The sequence below is a fragment of the Neopsephotus bourkii genome, unplaced genomic scaffold (genome assembly GCF_033783945.1).
Source record: "Neopsephotus bourkii isolate Nb327-2 ecotype Australia unplaced genomic scaffold, CSIRO-AGI_Nbou_v1 NB_1292, whole genome shotgun sequence".
In the NCBI taxonomy this organism is placed as follows: domain Eukaryota; kingdom Metazoa; phylum Chordata; class Aves; order Psittaciformes; family Psittacidae; genus Neopsephotus; species Neopsephotus bourkii.
In genome coordinates this window covers 2,247,309-2,273,882 of record NW_026901776.1, presented here as the reverse complement: position 1 = coordinate 2,273,882, position 26,574 = coordinate 2,247,309, and the positions used below count along the sequence as shown (strand labels likewise).

General features: G+C 40.3%; 1 long non-coding RNA gene across 1 annotated transcript in view; it reads right to left on the bottom strand.

Annotated features, from left to right (window-relative positions):
- LOC133219011 (uncharacterized) overlaps positions 1–26,574 on the bottom strand; it is a 55,252-nt gene that overhangs the window by 12,389 nt on the left and 16,289 nt on the right. Inside the window, exon 2 of the long non-coding RNA XR_009727327.1 lies at positions 632–721. This is a non-coding gene — a long non-coding RNA (uncharacterized LOC133219011). The remainder of the gene's footprint in view (positions 1–631; positions 722–26,574) is intronic.

Sequence of the window (26,574 nt, the reverse complement as noted above, 5' to 3'; positions counted from 1 at the left end):
ACACAGCACTGCGATTAAAGTTTGGGTTAGAAAAACAGAGTGACAAAAGGAAATTGATAGAGGAAATGAGCTGCAATAGTAAGGCACTTAGTAGGTATTCCAGAGGTAAGATGAAAACAAGAGAGGAAGTTAGTTTACCCCTGCAGAGATTGAAAATGATTGATATATGATGCTAAAAATTCCTAAGCATTTAATTACTTTCTTCGCTCTCTCTAAAAAGCTCTTTGCTATCAGATATTACAATAACTAAGATCAGGCATGAAGGATCAAGAATTCGGCGTGGTATAGCAAGAAACAAATTGATTCTTTACTTAATCAGATGTTTTCAAACTCCCTTCATCTGATGGCATTTTTTTTTTTTCTAGAGCATTGAAAGAATTAATTGAAAGAAGCTCAATGTTAGGCTTTCTCTGAGATGTTGTGACAGATGTATATGAAAAAAAAGCAAAAGGCAAAAGCGGTGCATTGTTTTATAAAGGAGATGCCAGGAAATTGCAGAAATCCTGACTTCTGCTTCTGAAAAACACATGCAGCCAATATCTGTGAACACATTGAACAAAGCAAAGGGATGAATGATCACCAACATTTGTGTTAAGAATTAATCATGCCAAACCAACTAATTTCCTCCTACCCAAGATAAAGGCCTTATGGATGGAGGAGAAATAGCAGATGTCATGTCACAGTTGCAGTACTGTTTTCAACAAGGGCTCTTGTATCTTTTCTAGAAGGAAACTGGAAAAACATGGTTTAGGTGAAAATGCCACAGGTAATTTGGAAATTGAGCTATTTCCACTATCCAAAGAGTGCTCATTAAGTATGAGTCATGGTTTAAGCCCAGTCAGCCATGCAGCTTGCTCACTCACTAACCCCTGCCCTTTCTCCCCTCCCCGAAGGATGGGGAGGAGAATGGAAAGAATGTAACTCCCACGGGTTGAGATAAGATCAGTCCAGTAACTAAGGTATAACACAAACCACTACTGCTACCACCAATGATAATAATGATAAGGGAAGTAACAAGGGAAGAGAATACAACCGCTTACCACCCACTGACCGATACCCAGCCCGACCTGAGCAGTGATCTCCCCTTGAGCAACTGCCCCCAGTTTTACACCCTGGGCATGACATGCTGTGGTATGGAATACCTCTTTGGTCAGTTTGGGTCAGGTGTCCTGTCTCTGATTACTCCCAGCTTCCCCTCCTCCCTGGAAGAACATGAGACTCAAAAAGTCCTTGGTCAGAGTAAACATTACTGAGCAGCAACTAAAAACATTGGTGTTATCAGTGCTGTTCCCAGGCCAAAAGTCAAAACCGCAGTACTGTACCAGCTACTAAGAAGGAGAAAAATGACTGCTACTGCTGGACACAGGACAGTATGAAGGGTAACCAAAGTGAGAAAATTGTAATTATTGTCATGATATTCAAAGAAAAAAAAATCTTGCTGTTTTTCTAGGGCAAGTTATTGTATATAGACAGGAATAAGCAAACTAAGTCATTGGCTGAAAAAGACCTGAATCACAAAGAGAACAAGGATGAATGTTCTTATGCTGCTGGGGGGGGGGGGAGCCAAAAAAAAAAAAATCCATGCAGAAAAATTATGACTACTGCATTTGAAGCAGATTTTCTCTAGTGTCTGCATTACTGTGATAAGATCTTAGCTGTAATATTACAGCCATCCTTGTATACCACAGCAAAAAAAATCTTTAATCAAATGGATATTGTTTGGGATGAGTACAGATGCAAAAAAACTGACCTGCAGATAAGTATCAAAAATACTGGATTTTTTTTAACATGAAGAAGACAAAAGTGAAGTGAGGTGTACATTTACTTCAAGCATGTAAAAGAAAAAAAAACCTCAAAGTAAGAATATGACATTCGGTTTTGTTTTTTTTTTTTTTTTGTCTATGACAGACTATATTAAAATATTTGGCTTAATTTGCAGATGCTTTTGTGCTTTACAAATGATAATGAACGCAGGAATACACTGACTAAAGTGGTTATTGCAGTATCTGTCACTGGAGGTCAGATGAACTTCTCCATCAGTGGATAAACTAGGTGTGGGAGTCTTCTTGCCTGGCTTTAGATGTATGTCTGAGCTATTTACCTTGTGCACTGTACATTCAACAAAATTAAATGGGCAAACTAAATGACCAATTAATCTGGTCTGTGGTAGACATTTAGTGTGGGAAGAGATTACTTTATCTCCGGGATTGTTCTAACACTTAGGAGGATGTAGACAGGGAGACAGATGCAGACATCTGTACTCCAAATACCTAAAGCGGGGAATTCACCTCCTCAAGCCATTCCCAGGCTTGTCAGTTTGAGTGGCTCTGGTATACCCACCAAGCAAGTCCACACAGGTACTAGTGATATTAATGAAGTATCAATATTTCAGGTTGGGTACCAGGCATACTGCGGTTCTGTTGCATAGTTTAATGTAAAATCCCAGCATGGATCATCACTGCAGCAGCAAGGGAAGAACACAGCGCCTATGCTCAGCTTTTGCTCCAATGTTCAGTCCAAGTTTTGAACTTACTTCTTGTGTAGTGATTACACATATATTACTGAGCCCACAATAAATCAAAATCCTACACAAAAAGGAGTTGTAAAAATACAATAAAAATCTAAAATTTAGTTTTCTGTCTATCTGCTTGCCTTTTTGGTTCACTTAGGGCTTAATAGGGATTCCTTTTATATCAAAGAAAATTCAGATAAAAACCTCACATTTGTGTCTTTTACAGTTTTCTACAAACAGCAAGATTGGACTAACTTTCAGTTTTATGGCTGTAGTTCAGTAGTTCTGAAATTTGTCCATGTTCTTACATTTTGTCTTTTTAGATTACTATAGTTTGTTTGGACATATATGTATTGGATTGGATTGCTAAGGTGAGTAGCTGAATTGCTGAGGTGAGCAGCTCGAGAGACGCCTTGAACACCGGAGCTGGGGGAGATCAGCGCCCAGGAGCCTCAACTCAGAGCTGCGAGAGCCACCGAGGGAGCCTCAAGCCCTCGACAGGACCTGCCCCGTAGCCGGCAGCTCAGCTGACGCGAGCAGGGACTCACAGGGGGCGGAGCCAGGAGGGGCGGCACCAGCCCTGAGTGGGTAAAAACCTGCCCCAGGGAGCGCGAGCTTCCAGGTGTGCAGTGAGGCAGTTTGCGCGGGCAGGCGAGCGGGATGGTGAGCACTCGCCGTATGACCAGGGCCCGGTCTGGGAGCTCTGCTCTGGCTGCCCCGGCAGTGGCCACCGTAGGCACCCAGACAGAGCAGATGAGAGGGGAGGCTGCAGTGCAGAGCTCGGGGTGTAGAGCGTGCCTGCACTGGTCTGGTGAGGGGAAGGTACACAGTGGGCAGGGCTGCACCCTCTGCGCCCTGGTGGAGGCCCTCCTGCAGCAGGTGGCTGAGCTGCGGGATGCTATTAATAGGCTACAAGATGTCAGGAAAGCTGGGAGGAAGCAGGAATGCTTGCTCCTTGCCCAAACTGTGCAGGGGCCTCAAGCGTCCCCTGTAGTTATTGGAGGAAAGAAGGAGGTTGTTAACCTGGGAAGCTGGGAAATAGTAACAACAACAACAACAACAACAACAAAAAACAACAGAAAAAGGAGGAAGAGGACAATTAAAAGCAGGGGGCTTCCTACAAAATCTGTTGTCCCCACCGAGAACCGCTTTGCTGTCCTGTAGGGGGCTAATGGGGAAATGCACTCGCACCAGAAACAGCCGGCTGATGTACTGGCAAAGAAGATCTGTACTGGTGCTGCCAGGAAAAAGCGGCGGGTCACAGTAGTAGGGGACTCTGAAAGGAACAGAAGCACTGATCTGTCAGCCTGATCCAGTCTCAAGGGAGGTGTGTTGCCTACCAGGGGCACGAATGAGAGACATTGCAGAGAGGCTGCCTGCTCTAGTAAGCCCCACGGACTATTACCCACTTCTGGTGATGCATGTGGGTGATAGGGATATAGACAGTAGTAGCCTGGGGAACATAAAGAAGGACTACAGAGCCCTGGAAGAGGTGGTTAGGGGCTCTGGAGCTCAGATTGTGTTTTCGTAAATTCTCCAGGATACGGGGGAGCACCTTAAAAAAGCTAGGAGGATTGACCAGGTTAATAAATGTTTAGAAGGGTGGTGTCATAGTCAGGGATTTGGGTGTCTCAAGCACAGGACCCAAGTTAGCAGGCCATGTCTACTGGGAGCTGGTGGAGCTGGTCTCAGTTTTGGTAGGAGGCTTGCCAGGCTGGTCAAGGAGGCTTTAAACTAGATGTGTTGGGGGAGGGGGGCATCATTCCATCCCAACACACCCAGTCAGTTGCCAGCACCTATAATAAATGCTCAGAGCAATGTAGAGATATTCCAGCTGCTCCAGGCAATGAGCCGGCTTTATTTGGAGCTCGGCTCAGATGCCTCTATACAAACGCCCGTAGCATGGGGAACAAACAAGAGGAATTAGAGATGTGTGCATGTCTACGGGGGTATGATATAATAGACAGCACAGAAGCATGGTGGGATGTCTCATATGACTGGAGTGTTGGAATAGAAGGTTACAGGCTCTTTAGAAAAGACAGGCCTGGCAGGCAGGGTGGAGTTGCTATTTATGTTAGGGATAGGCTGGAAAGTACGGAACTGTGCCTGGGAGCAGGTGATCAGTCAACAGAGAGTTTGTGGTTCAGGGCTAAAGGGAGAACAGCTATTTTTGTGGGGATCTGCTACAGACCGCCTGATCAAGGAGAACCTACAGATGAAGCACTCTACCGACAGATAAGAACAGCCTCACATTCACATGCCCTTGTTCTCATGGGGGACTTCAACCACCCTGATACCTGTTGGAGGGACGGTACACCCCGGCACAAGCAATCCAGGAGGTTCCTTGATTGCGTGGAAGATAACTTCCTTCTGCAAGCAATAGAGGAGCCAACAAGGAGAGGTGCCATGCTTGACCTCGTGCTCACCAACAGGGAAGGGCTTGTTGGAAATGTGATGCTCCAGGGCAGCCTTGGATGCAGCAATCATGAGATGGTCAAGTTCAATATCTTCAGGACAGTGAGAAGAGCATGTAGCAAGCTCACTCCCCTGAACTTCAGGAGAGCTGACTTTGGCCTCTTCAGAAACCTGCTTAGTAAGGTTCCATTGGACATAGCCCTAGAGGGCAGGGGGACCCAAGACTGTTGGCTGATATTCAAGGATCACCTGCTACAAGCTCAGGGGTGTTACATCCCAACTAAAAGGACGTACACAGGAGGGCCAGGAGACCTCCTTTGATGGATTAGGAGCTGCTGAGGAAAATTTGAGGGAGAAAAGAGGCTTATAAAAAGTGGAAGCAAGGACAGGTGGCCTGTGAAGAATACAGGGGTGTTCTCCAGGAAGCTAGGGACCAGGTTAGGAAAGCTAAGGCCCAGTTAGAATTAAACTTGGCTAGGGATGTTAAGGATAACAGGAAGGGATTCTATAGGTATGTAGTGAATAAAAGACAGACTAGGGACGATGTAGGTCCCCTGTGAAAGCTATTGGGAGAACTGGCTACCCTTGATTTGGAGAAGGCTGAGGTTCTGAATGACTTCTTTGCCTCAGTCTTCACTGGCAAAGGCTCTGACCACACCACCCATGTCTTGGAAGGCAAACACAGCGACTGTGAGAATGAAGAGCTTAGGCCCACTGTAGGAGAGGATCTGGTTCGAGACCACCTTAAGAACCTGAACATACACAAGTCCACGGGACCTGAAGAAATCCATCCATGGGTCCTGAAGGAGCTGGCAAATGAAGTTGCTAAGCCACTGTCCATTATATTTGAAAAATCATGGCAGTCAGGTGAAGTTCCCAACAACCGGTAAAAGGGAAATATAACCCCATTTTCAAGAAAGGGAAAATGGATGACCTGGAGAATTACAGAGCAGTCAGTCTCACCTCTGTGCCTGGCAAAATCTTGGAGCAGATTCTCCTGGACGGCATCCTAAGGCACATGAAAATCAACAAGGTGCTTGGAGACAGCCAGCATGGCTTCACTAAGGGGAAATCCTGCCTGACCAGTTTGGTGGCCTTCTGTGATGGGGCTACGGAACAAATGGACAGCGGTAGAGCAGTTGATGTCATCTACCTGGACTTGTGCAAAGCGTTTGACACTGTCCCGCATGATATCCTTGTCTCTAAATTAGAGACATCAACTTGATTGGTGCACCACTCGGTGGATAAAGAACTGGCTGGATGGCCGCACACAAAGAGTTGTGGTCAATGGCTCAGTGTCCGACTGGAGACCAGTAACGAGTGGTCAACGAGTGGTGTCCCTCAGGGATCAGTGTTGGGACCAGTCTTGTTCAACATCTTTGTGGGTGACATGGATAGTGGGATTGAGTGCGCCTTCAGCAAGTTTGCCAATGACACCAAGCTGTGTGGTTCAGTTGATACGCTGGAGGGTAGGAATGCCATCGCAAGGGACCTTGACATGCTTGTGAGGTGGGATGATGCCAACAAAGTAACCATGTCAAGTGCAAGGTCCTGCACCTGAGTCAGAGCAATCCCAGGCCCAGCTACAGGTTGGGCAGAGAAGAGATTCAGAGCAGCCCTGCAGAGAAGGACTTGGGGGTGTTTGTCCATGAGAAAATGAACATGAGCTGGCAGTGTGCGCTCGCAGCCCAGGAAGCCAACCGTATCCTGGGCTGCATCAAAAGGAGCGTGACCAGCATATCGAAGGAGGTGATCCTGCCCTTCTACTCTGCTCTCATGAGACCTCACTTGGAGTATTGTGTGCAGTTCTGGTGTCCTCAACATAAAAAGGTCATGGAACTGTTGGAACAAGTCCAGAGGAGGGCCATGAGGATGATCAGGGGACTGGAGCACCTCCTGTATGAAGACAGGCTGAGAAAGTTGTGTCTGTTCATCCTGGAGAAGAGAAGGCTGCGTGGAGACCTCCTAGCAGCCTTCTAGTATCTGAAGGGGGCCTATAGGGATACTGGGGATGGACTATTCATTAGGGACTAAGCTGACAGGACAAGGGGTAATGGGTTCAAACTTAAACAGAGGAAGTTTAGATTAGATATAAGAAAGAAATTCTTTACTGTGAGGGTGGTAAGGCACTGGAATGCGTTGCCCAGGGAGGTTGTGAATGCTCCATCCCTGGCGGTGTTCAAGGCCAGGTTGGACAAAGCCTTGGGTGATATGTTTTAGTGTTGAGGTGTCCCTTCCCATGGCAAGGGGAATGGAACTAGATGATCTTAAGGTCATTTCCAGCCCTAGTTATTCTATGATTCTATTCTATGACTCTGTGATTTCTGCACATCAGAATTCTTGGCATATATTAGAAAATTCAAGATCATTAAAAATATTGATTGGTATTCAAATGTTCAAGCTTTTCGCAGACTATCACAGACATTAGCTGTTTTCTTTGAAGTCCCTCTCCACATATGCCTTAAATTATAGGGTTTGTTCTGTTGAATGGTACACATAACTTTCATTAGCACCAGGGGGAATTACATCTCTACATCAAAGGAATAAAACTTGTATTTGCCTAGCAAGATTAGAGAAGATGTTTAGAAAGCTAAACTTAGGAGAGTGTCTTGACTTTTTTCTCACTATCCTCATCAGGACTGTAAGACTTCCCTTAATGTTTTACATTTTTATTTTTAGGGGCACTTGAAAAGTTCAGCTTTAATGTTTGGTCTTATATACTTGTAGCACAAGTGCATTGTAAAAACTTTAATTCATAGGAATATATATGCACATATATATACATATATATATATATATATATGGTAGAGTATCTCAGTTCTCCTAAGAGATAGGAATAGGTCTAAATGCCCAAAGGTGTATCAGGTGCAAAAAAGTTTTGGCCAGAAATGCAGCTGCTTCTCTGGGACTACTGCACAGTAGTCCTAGTCCTAAATCTTAGCTGTGCAGAGAAATGAAGCACCTGGAGCACAGAATTCCAGAAAGCTAAGCTTTGCATCCTTGATTTACTTTCTCCATAACTCAAAGGTCTTTAAGAGCTTAGTGTCATTTGTGTTTTCAGATGTCTACTTACTGTTGACTTCCAGGGTGAGTTAGATGCATTGCTTAAGCATGTTCTTTGGACAAACTGCAATGATACACTTGTTTTTACCTTTTCCTTTTCACTTGGTGCAAACAGTTGCCCACAATGGAAGATATTTATGCCACCTACTATAGGTACCTACATTTAGTGCAGTTCAGAGAGCATAAAGTTAGACATCTCTGCTTCCTAGACTGCCAGTGGAATAATTAAGCTACTCTGACAGATGTTTCCTTGAGCTAGATGACAGGAGCACAATGTATAGTCAGTGCCTGCCATAGTACAATCCTGCAGTTAAGACACCTGAAGGTATGGGATAATTGTATCCTTCTACTTGCTCCCAGGTTGTTGTCTCTTAATGAAATTCCACCTTTAAAATTAGCAATAGCATGCTCTGAATTTCACCCACAAGCAAGTTCTTATGTCTCCCAGCTGGTGAATAGTTCTGAAAGTCTGGGCAGTTAATGGTGTCTCAAAATAATAGATTATTTTCAGCTATATTCGTACAGCTGTTTATGGCATATAACCTGTGGTGACAGTAACAGCCTTTGTATCATACATGTGAGCTGAATCACAATGAGCAGCTCTAACACATCTGTTCTGACTTTCTCTATGGTTACACTGGCTTAAATCTCTTTGGTATTAAGTGTACCTTGAATGAAAACATATAATCACATCCTTTAAAGACTTCAAATAATGGAAAAAACACTATAGTCCTTGCTAAATACTTATTATTAACTCTTGTGGTTGACAATTGTGTCTTTTTTAATTATTTTTTTTTAATTTAACATCAATTTATAACCATGGGACACCAATTCTCCACTATCAAACTCCTGTTTCCTCAGTAGGCACTTAAAAGAGGTTATCAAATCACACCTTAATCTTTGCTAAGCTTTCAGACATAGTAGATGACTTGTCGTGCTCTGAAGTATCTTTCCAATCTGCAGCTGTTCTAGTGGCTTTTCCATGACATATTCTGAGTCTGCAATTGACCTTCTTAATCAGTAACTTCTGGTCTACACAGAGAATTCCTGTGTGGTATAACAGTGCCAAATATAGGCACTCTATCTTTACTCCTGCAAATTGTACATGCCCAGGATTATTTCCTGATGCTGAGTCCATCTGGCAAAGAACATTCTCCATTCATACTGTTAAAATTTCTTATCAATGAACTGTTTCGATGAACCCTTTCCCCCAAAAAATGTGATCATAGAAACCTATTGAGGGTAGTCCCAGCCTCCTTCCTGAAGTGGGAAGGCTGAAAGAAATAGAGACAAAGAGCATATACCACTTGAAGATCCTATATGGCCCTGATATTTTTAAGAGCTGTTCCTTTGGTCTGAGTACTCCAGTGGGATCTCCTATTCAGGTAGGCATCCTGTGGACATTAGGGTAACAGCTTCCTAAAACTGATATGAGGCCTCAGACTTCATCTTGTATTCACAGCTTGCTTCTTTCACTTTTATCCACAGATAATTTGTTCTATTTTCAGCAATAGAAAGGTATAAAGCTGGTCTGACAAGATCTGTTTTCCATAAACTCATGCCATTTGGCATAAATTACATTATTTTCCTTTAAATCCTTATTAATAAAGACTTTTATCGGTTTGTCCCCTCTTCAGGCTTTATGACAGGCTGACAGACATAATTAGTTTGATCATCCCATTTGTCTTTTTTAAATATTGGCTGCTCCATGAGTTATTGAAAATCATCATTAAATACTGTTAATGAGGGAATTTTCCTGAACTACTTAAGTGAAAGTTTTCAAATTGTCAGAAAATCCTCATTTTAACATGTCTAGCTCCTGTAACTGTTGTTAAAACCTTCCAAAGTTACTGATGCAATAGAAAATAGTTCATCATATGGTATGAATTAAGTTGTCATCTGACATCTTCTGTCATAATATCTATTTCTGAATGCTTTTGACTGTCATGTCATCAAAATTATAAGGTAGATCTTGTCAAGTCTCATTGATCAGTTAAATTTGATTTCTCAGCCAAAAGATGAGCCCTTTAATCAAGAAAAACTGTGACCAATATAACTCAAAGCTTCTTTTCTTCATTCTCTTGCAAACATTCTTTATCCTTAAATCTGTCTATAGATGTTCTTATGCTTTTCTAGAAAGTTCAACATTTTTCTGAGTTCCTATCATTAGTTTATTGCTATAGATATTCTCTTTGTTTGTATTTCTTTAAAAAAAATTATTATAGTTGGCTTTGCTTCCAGTTTAATATTGGTTTATTTTTTTAAGACAACAGCTTGTTTTATTTCATCAGTGTGACTTTTTTGGATGCGTATTAAAATGTTCTGAAACAGCTCAATTAAAAATGTTACAATTTAATTACGTACTCCAGATGAATTTGCTCTGTATTAATCCTTTATTGAAAATGGTCTTTCTAAAGCAAAAATAAAGTTTAGCATCATTTTTTATTTTATATTTTTTCTATATAACAAAACAAAGCATATAATGATCTCTTGTACCTCATAATGAGAATTCTCCTTTCTCCCGGTATTACCTTGTAATTAAACAATTGTTTTCTGGGAATCACATAAAATACTTGATGAACATCCCACAGATTTGCTGTTGGTAGCATTGAGCTGTAAGAACACATCATGGAAGCTGAAGTTCTTCACAATGATATTTAATACAGAAATTATAAAAATAAAACATTAGGTTAAAAGTTATGAGTGTCTAGGTTTTGTTTTCTGTCTGTTTCTTTGTTTCTTTGATTTTTTTAATGACATGTATTATTTTCGAGTAGGCCTAAAGTAGAAAATAAAACTTCTTTTTAACATTTATAATTTAATTTGCTGATTTTTTTTATTGTTAAGGCATGTTCCAAAAAAGCTAAAACTCATTTGTCCAGCAAAGTGAATTTTCAAAGGTACCCATTCATAATGTATTTATGACATTGCTGTCATAGTAGTGTTCCTTATTCTAAGGTTTAACTTTTCAGTTATGTGAAACTAAATAGGATTATTTACATACCAGGGTGGCAATTACTTGTTTACATTGGTATTATGAATTATTCATAAAATTTATTTCTTGAACAGAGGTGTATACAATAATAGTAACAGTCCAGCTATTTCTCACAGTATTCTCACTCTGAACAACTCTGTTTTGTTTCCAGAGAAAACTGATGTTGCAAGTTCATGATAGTCTCAACAAACGAGTAAAAGTTAAAATTGCAGTATGTGAGAGAGATGGAAAATAATTACAAAAGGAACATAAAACTTGCCTCCCAACTAAGCAAATACACATACTATACAGGATGGGCTTCTTGGCTGCCTCCCATGTTGAGCTTCCTTCTTTACTCGCTATAAATATATATCTTTAAGAAGGACGCAAATTTTGCTTCTGGTCTGCAACTAGCTTAAAAAAAAAAAAGATGTGTAACTGCCATCGTGTCACTTATAAGCTTTTGCTATTATGCCACTTACAGGATTCCTGTAAGAGGAGCAGAAAGTGCCTTGCCCCTGCCTGGTGGGGCCCTAGGAAGGTGTGTTTGCATGCACAAACTTGCTCAGGGAAAGACATCCACCTTCAAGATCCAAAACCAGAGTGGAGGGTGAATTTAGATACCAACTAAAGCAGCAGTCTGCTGGCATTCTGCTTGTGGAGCCCTGTTGATGTCTACTAGAAGTTAACAGCAGGGCTCTGCCTTGGTTTGACAGTTTTAAATGAAGACAGATGGCTTCATTTGTTCAGTCAACTCCATGGTAATACTAATTGCTTTTAAAGGCAACGGTGTTTTTCCTTTGAGAAAGAGTAACTTCCATCAACTTATATAAATCACATAATTTCAAGTATGACCATCTCTGTGAGAGAAAGTATGGACTGGAGATCTGTTAGTAAAGGGCATGCTTTGGATACACCCTTTTTGTTTTCTCTCTAAAACATATCAGTCGTGTATGAATAATTCTGTGAGACACCCTCAGTAACCTTGTTACTGAGTATAACTCAGTAACAGTATGGAAATACTGTATTTCCATAATATCAAAATCATTTTAGTAACTGAGGATATTTTATAGGTTTTTTTCCAAACAAGGAACTGGAAAATTATAAAAAGCTACAGTACATTGTGTTTGTAATTGTATATAATGAAGTTATACTAGAATACGTTTGTAAGTGGCAGAAAATTTATACTCAGTAATTTGCTTCATTGGTCTTTGACACTATCTTAGCTCCTACTAATTTGCACATCTTCATTCCTGACTCTCATGAGCACCAGTGAATACCAATTTACGGCATCAGCAAGGGTAATGCAAACCTGCAAGTGTAACATATCCTCACTCAAAGAGCAGTAACAAGACAAAACCATGCAATGTGATGATCAGGAATGAACTGGAAACCTCACCCACAGCAAGTGTAATTTGCTGTCTTTTGTTGTTAGCAAATGCTGCTTTTTTACAGGAAAAGTAGTTGGTGCGGGGTCATGCTGAGGTCACCTGTCATCAAACATCTCCCTCCTGCATCTACAGCCTGGGTGGCCAGCCTGGACACAGGGCTTCCTCAAGGGCTTTCAGCTGCCAACGGCCACTCAGCAATATTGTTATCTTTGGTATATTCTTCCAGGCTGGCAACAGACAAAACAAAGGAAGAGAGAACTAAACTATTAGGTGAGTTTATTTCAACAGAAGTGGCAAAGCTAGCCACCAAATGGAGTACACTGAAAACAGTCTTTACTAATGTCTATCATGTTACTAGAACTGGCATAATATTTGATATGCACCAAGCAAAAAAACAAATAACAACAAAAAAATGAGAGAGCAAGCTTGTGGCTGTTGCCCTAGTAAGCATGCATAACTGTCAATTTGAAGTGAATTGAAAAAGAAAAGAATAAAGAGTCAAATGCAAACAGACAGCTCACTTTCAAAATTAAATCAGTGCAAGATCTCATATGTGTCTTCAGGCACAAGCCTAGCACTGAAGTTTTTGTCAACCAGTTTTGTGAGAAAGGAAGAACTCCCGATTTAATTATCACTTCAGGTGAGATTGTTGAGTTCAGCTGTTAAACACAGATACACAGTGACATAAAATAATAAGATTCTGAAAATTGCTGAATGCTGGAGTACTTTGATACTCTCATTTACCAGGCAAAATGGTCTAAGAAATTACATTTTTACAATATATTTAGAATTTCAGAAAGAAAGTTTATTTTTTTAATGCGTTCCTGAAAGTACTGCTTAGGGACAAACCTAAGATTTGTCTAAAGTCTAAATTTCCTGACAACAGACTGCTTTGAAGAACTATTCATATCCCTATGCATATGACCTTGTCAGAGTCAGTTTTCCACCTTAAATACAGGCATTCGGGTCTGTTTAAGCACATATTTTCTTGACACTATGTGCCTCTAATTCCCTTTTCTATCTCCCATCTCATGCACTTTAGACCCTCATTTTCCTATATCTTCTCACATATGCATAGTGCATAGCTGTACTGAGGAAATACACAGGAAACTCAAGTTGGCAAATGGATACTGTTTTCTAAAGTCACTGATTTTGTTTATAAAGTAGATGTGAAAATAAATAATTTATCTTACATTTAGAAATGCATATCTCAATAACAGTGACAGTAATTATTGTAATGGTCTAAATAAACTTTTAAGTAATAATAAAAAACAATTTTAAAACTGTACTCACCTTTCATACCTTGCAACAACTAAATTTGCATGATTTTTTTTTTTTTTTTAGTAACTACTTTAGAGAGAACATTCCTCTAGTTAATTCTAGCCTATGATTTTCTCACTCTCCAAGACATAAAACCTATAGCTGAGTGACAAGGAAAGCAATGAGTAAGTGAAGGCTGGAAAACATGACAGAGCTTTTACTATTATAAAAAAAAAAAAAAAAGTCAAATGTTACAAATTCAAAACTTTAAGTCCAGTAGAGAAATAACATTACTAGTTCTTGGCATATGCACTTCCTTTCTAAAGTTAAAAATAAATCCAGTATTACTGCAACATAGGAAGATTGTTTTAAACACTTAAGTCTGTGCTCTTCAACTGAAGCATAAATCTCTGGTAATTCAAGCACTCAATGCAAAATTCCAGTTGGACCAAACACCTAAAGAGTAAAACTTGATCTATTGTTTCATAAATATTTGTGTCTAGAATATAATCTATATATTTTTAAGTGTAGCCAAAAATTACACTGTGGTGTCAGCTAAAACACTAAAGTTGTATATCAGACTTAAGCTCTATGAATTTGAAAATCTATGGGAAAATGCTTTAATCCTATAAATTCAGAACTTTATCTCATAATACTACAAAAGAGAGTTTGAGGTGAAAATTTTCTGAGTCCAAGGTCTAATTTGAGCATGTAGAGTTAACATTCTGTACCTTCTACATCCATAGAAGAACAATACAGAAAATCTGATCACAAGAAATTCCCAGTTGCATTAAAAATGCTTAAGAAAGGACTTAATCTGCTCATGATGGTTTGGATAAAGGTGATGAAGGAGGAAAGACATTTAAGATTACTTTTTCCACAGAAATGGGTATACTTTAACTGCAAAAATACCACAGCCCAAAGGTAAGAGAAGTCACATGCTCCTAAATGTGTGAGATTTCCGGATTGATCAACTGCAGCTGCCTATGATTATCCAGTCTTTAATAGTAATAAAATCAATTGCAGTGCAAACTGTCTTTTCAGTTTCATACCTTTTAAACTGACAGTAACAATTTTTGAGGCTAAATTGTGATCATAGCGAGCAGTAGAATTAACTCATAGTACATAATTTTGTGACAGTTCCTTTGCAACAAAGAGTAACAGCCTTGCGTGAGAAAAAGCCAAAAGATTTGTTTCTCATTATTTTGTTGCACTGTTAGAGATCTAATATTTAAAAAATATTCCTTAACTACTTACCTTATTTAAACCTGTACGTGAGTTGCCAGTACAAATTACTTATAATTTTATTGCATCAACAGAATAAGCAGATAGCATGCTCTCATCATTGAAAATTAACTGGAAGTATGTAAAAACCATGTAGTTACTAACTCTTCTGTCTCTTTCACGGTCACCCCCTTGTCGTGGGGAAAGAACTTGCGTGCCCTTGTGAAGTTGGGAGTTATGCTGGTGGTGGCTTATGCTTCCGGTAGGGTCTCCCATGCCAGTCAGCTCTCAAATGAAGGGTCAGACAAAGTGTGTCCATGGGCAGGATGGGCTCACTAGCCTTCAGGCAACCATCCTAGGAGAAGGACAACTCCAACTTCAAACCCGGGCAGATGGAGCTCGTGTAGCCCTGTAAGGCCATCCATCTAAGAGAAGGATACTCTAATTAAACCTACGACCTGAGGACTTTGCTGTCACCGTCCAAGCTCGCTAGGCCCTGGCAGATAAACCTCAGGTGTAAAGGGTGAGGCCAGTTCTGCGCACGCTGTGCCTCACCTAAAATAAATCCACTGCGCAGGCCCGAAGGGTTTACCCACACTTGCAAAGCCCTGCAGCGACAGGCGAGGGACGAAACGGCAGGTGATAAGGTGCACTGGAAGTCGCAGACCCAACCCTGCATGCAGGCGGTTCAGGACATTGGTCACTCAAGTCTGACCCAGGAGATGACAGTCTTGTTCGGCAGCATCCTGAATGACCAAGCAGCCTTTTTCAAGGACAGCACTGCTTGCTCCATATGGAGAGAGGCCTAGAAAAGGTGGCCTAACCAAAGCTCATCTTCCCCTCCACCTGGTTGGCTAGCCGCGGCCAACGGGCATCTTCTATTGCGGTCAATTAAAAACAAAGAGACAAAGGCATACACCTGCCTCCAAAGGTGTGTCCAGATTGACACTCGCATGTTGGAACATCAGAACCATGCTTGATACAGTGAACAGTGGGCGTCCTGAGCGCCGTTCTGCGCTAATTGCCCATGAATTGTCACGTCTTAACATCGATATCGCTGCACTCAGTGAAGTTCGCCTTCATGAGGAAGGTAGCCTCAAAGAACATGGTGCTGGCTATACACTCTACTGGTCAGGCAAACCCAAAACTGAAAGTCATCTTTCTGGAGTCGGCTTCATGATTAAAAACTCTATAGCCTCCAAACTTGAAAATCTGCCGATAGGTCATTCCGACCGTATTATCTCCTTACGTCTTGCACTGCACAATAAGCAACACGTTGTTCTTTTCAGCATATATGCTCCAACTCTGCAAGCTGACCCTGCAGAAAAAGAAAAATTCTACTCCGACCTGCGTCACCTCACTCAGAAAGTTCCTATAGAAGATAAGATCATAATCCTTGGTGACTTCAACGCCCGAGTAGGAAAGAACTTTGAAGCCTGGAAAGGAGTACTAGGCAAGCACGGTGTTGGCAACTGCAATGATAACGGTCGTCTCTTACTAGAGTTCTGTGCAGAGCAACAGCTTACCATCACCAACACTATCTTCCAGCAGAAAGACAGCTGGAAGACAACCTGGATGCATCCACGATCTAAACATTGGCACCTTATTGATTATGTTTTAGTGCGCCAGAGAAATATTCGTGATGTCTGCCAGACCAGAGTGATGCCTAGTGCAGAATGCCAAACAGACCACCGCCTTGTGCGTTGCAAACTTAATTTCCACTTCAAGCCCAAACCTAAGAGGGGCGGCATTCCAAGGAGGAGGCTCAATGTTGATAATCTTCAAATAGCTGCAGTGAGGGACAGCTTTCAGGCTAACCTTCAAACTAGGCTTGAAGACCAACTTATAGATTCTTCTCCTGAAGCGCTTTGGCAACATATCAAAAACAGCATCCTGCAGTCCTCCGTAGAATCCATTGGGTTCTCCTCAAAGAAAAACAAAGACTGGTTTGACGATAGCAACCAGGAGGTCCAGGAATTGCTGACAAAAAAGAGATCTGCTCATCAAGCACACCTCGCTCAGCCACTGTGCCATGTAAGAAAAGCAGCCTTTCGTCTTGCATGTAGCAAACTCCAACAGAAACTTAGAGACATCCAGAACAAGTAGTGGGTCAACCTAGCAGAAAAGTCTCAACTATGTGCAGATTTGGGTGACCACAGAGGATTCTATGAGGCTCTGAAGGCAGTGTATGGACCCACATTCCAGGTTCAAAGCCCCTTACTTGGTGCAGATGGCCAAACGCTTCTTACAGATAAAATCTCCATCCTGAATCGTTGGTCTGAACATTTTCAAACCCTCTTTAGTGCTAATCGCGTAGTCCAAGGTGAAGGAATCCAGCACATTCTGCAACATCCAGTGAAAAACGAATTGGATTTAGCCCCTACCATGGGAGAGACTCTTAAGGCCATACAGCAGGTGAAAACTGGCAAGGCAGCTGGGGTTGACGGAGTCCCACCTGAAATATGGAAGCATGGAGGCCAAGCACTCCACGCTAAATTTCATGAGCTAGTTGTGTGCTGTTGGGAACAAGGCAAAATACCGTCAGACTTTCGTGACGCAATCATCGTCACTCTGTATAAGAAAAAAGGTGCCAAGTCAGACTGCTCAAACTACCGTGGTATAACTCTGCTCTCCATTGCTGGTAAAATTCTTGCAAGAATACTATTGAACAGACTAGTACCTGCCATCGCAGAAGAACTTCTACCTGAAAGTCAGTGTGGTTTCAGGGCTAATAGAAGTACCACAGACATGGTATTTGTTCTCAGACAACTGCAAGAAAAGTGTAGAGAACAGAATAAGGGGTTATACGTAACTTTCGTTGACCTCACCAAAGCTTTTGACACTGTGAGCAGGAAAGGCTTGTGGCTGATCTTAGAACGATTAGGTTGTCCCCCCAAGTTCCTGAAAATGATTATTCTGTTACATGAGGATCAGCAAGGCCAAGTCAGGTATGGTGATGCACTCTCTGAGCCTTTCCCAATAACCAATGGTGTGAAACAAGGTTGCGTTCTCGCACGACCTTATTCACAATCTTCTTCAGCATGATGCTCCAAAGGGCTACAGCAGACCTCGACGAACAAGACGGCATTTATATTCGATATCGTACCGATGGTAGCCTATTCAATCTAAGGTGACTGAAGGCCCACACTAAGACCCTAAACCATCTTGTCCGTGAACTGCTCTTTGCTGATGATGCCGCCCTTGTTGCCCACACAGAAGCAGCTCTGCAGCGTTTAACATCTTGCTTTGCGGAGGCGGCTGAGGTTTTGGGGCTGGAAGTCAGCTTGAAGAAGACAGTAGTCCTCTACCAACCTGCACCCCAAGAAGATTATCGCCATCCCCCTATTACCATCGGCGAGTCAGAGCTTAAGACAGTTCAGCAGTTCAGCTATCTGGGAAGCATCATTTCCTCGGATGCCACGATCGACAAAGAGATAGACAACAGAATAGCAAAGGCATATAGAGCCTTTGGAAAACTCCATAAAAGAGTCTGGTGTAATAAACACCTGAAGAAAAGTACAAAGATCAGTGTCTACAGAGCCATTGTATTGTCTACTCTTTTATATGGGTCTGAATCATGGGTCATCTACCGTCATCACCTGCGACTCCTGGAACACTTTCATCAGCGCTACCTCCGTACAATTCTAAACATCCATTGGACTGACTATGTCTAATGTCACTGTCCTTGAACAGGCAGGGGTCACCAGCATCGAGGCCACATTGCTGAAACTGCAGCTGCGCTGGGCAGGGCACGTCTCTAGAATGAAGGATCACCGCCTCCCCAAGATCGCGTTTTACGGTGAACTTGCCACTGGTAGCCGCAAGAGAGGTGCCCCAAAGAAGAGATACAAGGACTCCCTGAAACAATACCTTAGCCTTGGCCATATTGACTACCATCAGTGGTCCACCTTGGCCTCCAATCGGGAGACTTGGAGGCACACCATACATAATGCCGCTGACTCCTTTGAGAGTTCACGAAGAACTAGTCTCGAGGAGAAAAGACAATGCAGGAAGAATCGTGTCCCACCTGTTCCACCCAAGGAGACCTTCTGCTGTGCTTTTTGTGGCCGGATTTGCCTATCCCACATTGGCCTTCTTAGTCATCAGCGCGCTTGTAGTAAGCGTGGGTAAATGCCCTTCCCAAATCTTCGTTCGCGAAGTCAAGCCATGATGATGCATGACTAACTCTTCTGATGAATCTTGGCCTCCAACTGACATCTCATTCATATACAAGCTACAGTCTTCTACTATGTGCATTTACAGTGACTTTTCTACAAACAAGACAGTGACTGAACTGTTGAGACATCATTGCAATTCCCAGATCTTCAGAAGAGTGACAGGATTTGTGGATGTGCTTTATCTGCTTTGCATTTCATTTATCTACATGGATTCAGAAACAAACACTGAGGGAAAGCTTTGTAAAAGCTTTCTTTCTCTATTTAGTGCTTACCTCCTGTTCTGAAATACTAAAAAGAAACACAAAAGGGACAGGAAAATTACTTGAGTGATGTCCATTCTCACCCAAGGAATCTTAAAACAGTTTATGTCCTTGTTTTAAATTCTTTTCAATGCCATAATTTCACTCTCCCTAAAACATAGACCAAAAAAAAAAAAAAAAAAGTAAAAGCAGCATAATCCAAGCATTTATTAAGGGCTGATCAAACAGCTATAAGAAAGCCTCTTGATAGTTTTGTGTTAAATAGCAAAGAAGACTAATGGTATCCTGGGCTGCCACCAAGTACAGGGAGAAGACCTTTCCTCTCTGCTTAGCACTGGTGAGGACATGCCTGAAATGCTGTGTCCAGGTCTGCGCTCCTCAGTACAAGAGATATATGGAGCTACTGGAGAGAGCCCAACAAAGGGCTATGAAGGGACTGAAGCACCTCTCCTATGAGGAAAGTGTGAGAGAACTGGAACTATTCAGCCTGGAGAAGAGAAGCCTCGGGAATCTCATCAATGCATGCAAATACCTTGGGTGTAAAGAACATGGAGCCAGGAATCAGGCTTTTTTTCAGTGGTGCCCAGTCACAGGACAAGAGGCAATGAGCACAAACGTAAAGGCAGTAGGTTCCATCTGACCATCAGGAAGCACTTTTTTACTGTTAGGATGACTGAGTGCTGGTGCAGATTGCCCACAGAGATTGTGGAGTATCCATCCTTGGAGATACTCAGAAGTTGTCTGGACATGATTATGGACAACCAGCTCTAAGTGACCATGCTTGAGCAGGGAGGTTGGAAGACATAAACTTCAGGGGTCCCATTCAACCTAGTTTAATTTCTATGAGTAAATCTTTAGAGGTAGAACTGAAATTTGCTATTTATTAAGGTTTATCAAATCCTTCTAACTCATCTAAGATTATAAACATGACAAATATTTTTCAAGTAGGGAAATAAAATACAGCCTTTCTGCAGTTCAGAAGTCAGGCAGAGGCCAACACTCAGTTTGCAAAGCAATTTGTGCTAGAGCCTGGAGCATCATGCATGCTTCTTCTAACATGAAGATGTCAAGAGGATTTGTGGAATCCATAAGAAAGGCATTAAAGAGTATTATCCACTTCACTTTATTAGCCTCAATCACTGTTACTCTTCTGGCAGTAGGTTGCATCTAATCCAAATGGAAGATGTGTCATACCATTAAGATGAATTAAACATATTGTATATGTGTACCATTTAGTAAAATAGAAGTAATTTCCTTACACAGGATGAGATTAGAAGTTTATTTTTCCTTTTTAATATCAACAGAAAAATGGCATTTCATTAAACTAATTGAAATCTGCATGAAACCACTGTAACCACTATTAATTATGCAGAAAACAAAGAACTGAAAAGCTACACATCTACCTTAGCATTTTCTATAACACCTAGGAAAAGGGGCCTGAAAAATATTCCAATAAAAATGTAGATCCTTGTTTTACAAATTATACAGAATATTCTTTTTTCTTATTTTAGAGGTTAATTTTGGTTTTAATGTAGAGTCTATACTGTTTCCTAAGGTTTATAAGGCTTATATACAGAGAAAATAATCTCTGTCTTTTCTCAAGATATTTGCAGTCCACTCAGTGAGCTAACAAGTGATTTAAATCAACACGAGCATCCTCAAAGCAAATTGAAGCTTTTACACTTCAAGTTTTGTATTACCATAATCAAGAAAGCAATTACATTCTGTTTGTCACTGAGGTTTTAAACACCACCTTTGGAAAGGTGTTTGAGAAATCTCACTGGTTGTGTATCTTAGAGCAGTCATCACCCAAGCATCTGGCCCCATGCTGGTGACACAGAGAGGCTCTGAGGTGAGCTGTAGGGTTTCTTTACTGTGGGACATGTGTCTACCCCCTTCACTTCACTTAAGTGAGAGCATGTCCCTGGTTCAAGCCTCCCTGTTTTATTCATCTTCACCAGAGTCAGCTGTGCAGTCAGGAGGAAGTTTGGTAATTACTGCAGCATGGGGAAGCTCACTGAGCCACACTGAGCTTGGTGCAAAATCTCTGCTGCATGCTTTTTCTTTCCCTTAATCAGTTCTCACCTCTTTTTGGTTCTTCATTAGACTCAGATTCTTATCAATTGATCATCTGCTGCCCATTACTTTCCTGGAAGGAAAATATGTCCCAGAAGACACACCACCATTACAAACCCAATAGGAAACCCTTTGAACTACTATTTCAGTGATATACTGTCAACTGGCATAGTGTCCTTTTTAAAGCTAGTTGGATCGACTTCAGCTCCAAAGAAATGATTGTTAGGAGTCTTTTCCTGTGTTATAAGGAAAAGCAAGCAGGAACATTTTAGTGCATAAACAACCTCAGAACCTTAGGGTGGTAGGAATTTATGTTTCTGCACATTTTCTAGATCTGGTAAATACAAGACAGTTTGCCCCTTGCTGTGAGAACCAACCTACTTACACTTTCTTAGGGCAGGCATGTAAAATCCTCTGGAAATAACAGGTGTGTTGTAAATTAACACTCAGGCTTTTTTCACTGTAAGTTTCCTCATCCATGGCCTTTGTTTTGTCTTCTGTCTTCTTCAGTCTTGGCTTTTTGCCTTTTTGGCTCACATACCTGCAAGCTTTCAGTGACGTAAGTGGTACATTTTTGTCTGAAGGTGCCTCATAGCTCTATACATAGCCATCATAGCAATTTTCCTTCAAGTTAGTTTACTACATCTTTAACATTTAACCTTTTATCTCTTATTCAATCTGGGTCCAAATATTTAAACCTCAAGATTATTTTGTAAATATAGCAAAAACTAATGGAGGTTTTTAAAGAATAAAACATGCTTTGCAGTTTTGCAACATTTGTACTGTAAATAATTGATATTTATAATCCCTATATCAATGGATAAGAACAGTAAAGCTGCTTATCTAATGGTTATATGAAAAATAAGCCTAATAAGACTTGCCAATATAACACAGCTGAGTGCCTTGGGTTCAGCAGTAGCAGTCATTTTTCTCCTTCTTAGTAGCTGGTGCAGTGTTGTATTTATGACTCTCAGCCTGAGAAAAACGCTGATAACAGTGATGTTTTTAGTTGCTGCTCAGTAATGTTTACTCTGACCAAGGAGTTTCTGAGTCTCATGTTCTGCCAGGGAGGAGGGGAAGCCGGGAGGAAGCAGAGACAGCACACCTGACCCAAACTGGCCAGGGAGGTATTCCATACCACAGCATGTCATACCCAGTATATAAACTGGGGGCAGTTGCCTGGAAGGGGAGATCACTGCTCGGCTTGGGCTGAGTATCGGTCGGTGGGTGGTGAGCAGTTGTATTCTCTTCCCTTGTTATTTCCCTTATCATTATTATTATTATTGGTGGTAGCAGTAGTGGTTTGTGTTATACCTTAGTTACTGGACTGCTCTTATCTCATCCCGTGGTAGTTACATTCTTTCAGTTTTCCTCCCCATCCCTCCAGCGGGGGAGTGGGGGGAGGAATGGGGGCGGGGAGTGAGTGAATGGCTACCTGGTTTCTGAGTGACAGGCTGTGCTTAAACCACGACACTGAGAAGACCTAAATTTACAGCATTTGCAGTCAGTTTCCTTCAAATAAGAGACTTTTTATTCTACAAAGACAGAAGTCTAAGATATGAATGACAATTTTTGAGAAATCCAAATGTGGTAAAACAGTAAAATAGACCATAATTTGCTTTTGTTTATGAAATAGTCCCATGAGTATTAATAATTTGGAGTTGTTGGCAAGGGTGCCTCTTCCTTCAGGGAAGAACATTTCTTGACAGCTCTCTATAACTATGTTCACAGAAATAGTTCACTGGAAAAGCAGACTTCTTGAATGTAGAAGTAACAATGGAGAGAATTTGTATCTATACTATTCCCCCCCCCCCATTTGTCTTCAACTTCCTTATCAAAACTTGTTCTTTGAAATTTAATTTTCAATGGGAATAGTTCGAAACTGATGCAGAGTAAACCCTGAAAATATTTATTACTGATTTTCATCTATTTTGCTGTGGTTTATTACTGCTTTCAGTCTTGCGTACAGTTAGGGGCTAGTGGCACTGTCACTCCAGTTTGAGTCTGTCAGGCAGTGAAAATGAGACAGATCACTTACAACTTCAGATGTTGTATGTAAAATAAGAGGCAAAACAATGTTCAAGAAGGTGAATCCATGCTCAGTTTTGAGGTGGGATATATTTATCACTTCAAAATATGATTTCACACAAGTGGAATACGTATACAAGGAGACATAATGTAGACTAACTTTTATGAGAAACAGTAGTGAATGACATGATGCTACTGCAATAGAGTGGACCTTCTCAGTGTTTTACACTCTGTAGTTAAATTTGTTAGATAAGAAAGCATATGGAGAATTGTGTCATGTATGCTTTCAAAACATCACACACTATCAGGTAGACTATACATGCCAAGTAAAGGAGATTTGTCATATACCCAATGCATTTGATTAATGTTATCTCTACCACTACCTCATTTCCTACAAGGATCATAATTTTACCTTTTCACACACTTGCTGGTTGACAGGTCACTCCACCAAGAAAACCAGGTCATAATAGCAATCCGTCTGTCTGGGATTGTCTACTAATGTAAGATTAGAGCTTATGAACAAATAATACAGAGATCTTTGGCTTAGTTTAGCTTCCCAGGAATCAGTGATCTAGAATTTTTGTGGCCTAGAATTTGAATTCAAATCATATTAGATAATAGCCACAGCTGAATCCACCTGAGGTGAATTGAAGTAGTAATTCTTTGTTCCTATGAGACTTGTGGTGTCTAAAACCTTCTTGTAAAAATAGGCTCTCCTGGGGGGAAGAAAAGGGCTTCCCGTTTGATTTCTGCTTGGTACGCAATCATAACACTCAGTTTGAGTAAGAAAATAAGTATTATCTTCTGTCTACGTTTTCCATAGCATTCATAGCTGTATAATTTCTTAGATCTCCCTTCAGATGAGATATTTTTTCCAAGCAGAAGTTTCAAGTGAATTATCCTCAATATAGAAGCATTCCCCCACTGTAAGGCTGTGGTAATCTTATTATTCATATTTATACTTTTTTCCTGGTTTGCTACATTGATTCTGAGAAATTTCAGTGGAAAAATGAAAACAATAGTCCATAAAACCTTATTAATAAAAATAGAAGCCCCCAAAGAAATTGCATCCATTGAGACATTTTTCTGGTGTCAAATACTGATGACACTTGTGGTAAATAGGACATTTTTTCAGATAACAAGCATACCTTACTTAATATATGCAAGAAACTCCTGATCTCCGGGAGTAGCAGTTGTATCTCCGAATACAACATTTAAGTGAACATAACATTTTAAATGGCCTAATCTACCTGTTTGAGGTAGCTGAAGTGACCCATGCCTTTGCAAAAGTCTGTTTAAACACAAAGTTTTTAAAATTAAAATTTCCTGACATCTCCAGTGGCTAGTTTTCAAATAAAAAAACAACCAAACCACATGAGAAATATAATTGACTAATTTTGCACAGAACTTCTCTGAAAGTAACAGCTGAATTTTACATTTTCTCAGTGTGTAGTTATCTAGACGAGAAACTAGCTACAATTCAGTCTTTGCTTCAGGAGATATAAGGCAATCACATGTGGAAACTGCTGACATGCAAATTATAAAGCAATAAAGGAAAACCACTGTAGAGCTACTTCAAATGTGAAATAGCCACCTAGGTATTCATTATGACAAAATACAGACTCATAAAAAACCCGAATAACTATTCCTTGAAATTAATTCTGCATGCATCTTCTTGTTTTCTGAGAAGGAAGATCACAAAAAGTAGAAGAGAAATGCAAAAAGAGGGTTTTGTAAAACATAAATGAAAAACACTTAATAATTCTTCTGGGATGTCTATTGCAGCACAATTAAATTTGAGAAATATTTTCATCTGACAAACACATACTTTTCTGTTGCTTTAAACTTCATTCTTTACTACTGCAACAATAAATATATTTATTGGAATAGATTACCATCTAAGAACAGAATTTGTAACAGGCTTTTTTAAATGTTCTCTCTTTGTAATTAAAAAATAATGAACTCACATCCATATCTTTCTCTATAACCTCATGGATGGCAGCTTCTCAGGTGTCGAGAAACTATAAGTGAGAAAAGTGTTGTTTTTCATGTGAGTCAGCCCTACCAAAGGGCTAATGTTTATAATTCATATGTATGAAGCAAGGTAATAAAATAAGAACCAATAGCATTTTGAATGTTTTTTTTTTTTTTTTTATTTGCTGGAGTCAGTCCTCTGGAACAAGAACTTCATAATTAATAGTACCTCAGTGGGATATTCTTTTCATCATTTCCATATTATTAATATGGTATTTCATTTTCCATCACTAAAGAAAAGAGCATTTTTCTTGTGTTCTGTCTTGCTTTAGCCACTAAGGCTATTTCATTCCATTTGAATAGGACAGTGAGTCAAAGATATGGAAATTTTTATATCTAGCTACTCCAGCTTGAATGCAAAATTCTTAAATATCATTGAAGAATAAGCTACTTTATTAGCACATTAACTTCATAGTCTTACAGTGCTACTTACTTGGTTTTCTTTGGAATAAAATAGTTCCTAAGAAAAATGCTGGTTTATTGAAAGTTAGTCATAGCAGCACCTTATATGATCACTCATCCTGACTTCTTATTTCAACCTTGGTTTTAGTATTTAATCCTGAAGTTCTACTGAGTCTAGTAACTTGTGATCTGATTTATGCAATCATCGCCTTTGAATGAATTACTCAGCAGGGTCTACCTAGCATAAACACTGAAGCTTATATATGAAATGGAATTGCCAGTAGACACAATACACCTTTATCCTTGATGACTCAAGAGATGCATACTTCATTATCTGATGACAAAAACACAAGATACTTCAAAAATTCTAAGGATGTATCCCATATGCTTTGTTAGATTTTTGCCACTAAAAAATTTTTAGATTTTTGCCACTAAAAGAAATAATTTCCTTCTAAAGACATTCCAGTACCAATGTAACGTTTTTTAACCTTATCAGAACAAGGCAAAAAGAAAACCAACAAAAAACTTTGATATAGTATCTTGTGTAACTCTCACTAAAATAAATGACAAAGCAAAATAGAGTAAAGCAGTGATAGAAGTACATAAGGGAATTATTAAGACTAAAAGTTTGAAAAGAGATTTATCATTGACTTCCAAAATAATTTATAGATGAACTTAAGTTTTAAATAAGGTATTTTCATGAAAAAGCTAATGGCTTAACATTCATAAAAAGTTAACTCTGTCCAAGTGTTCTTGA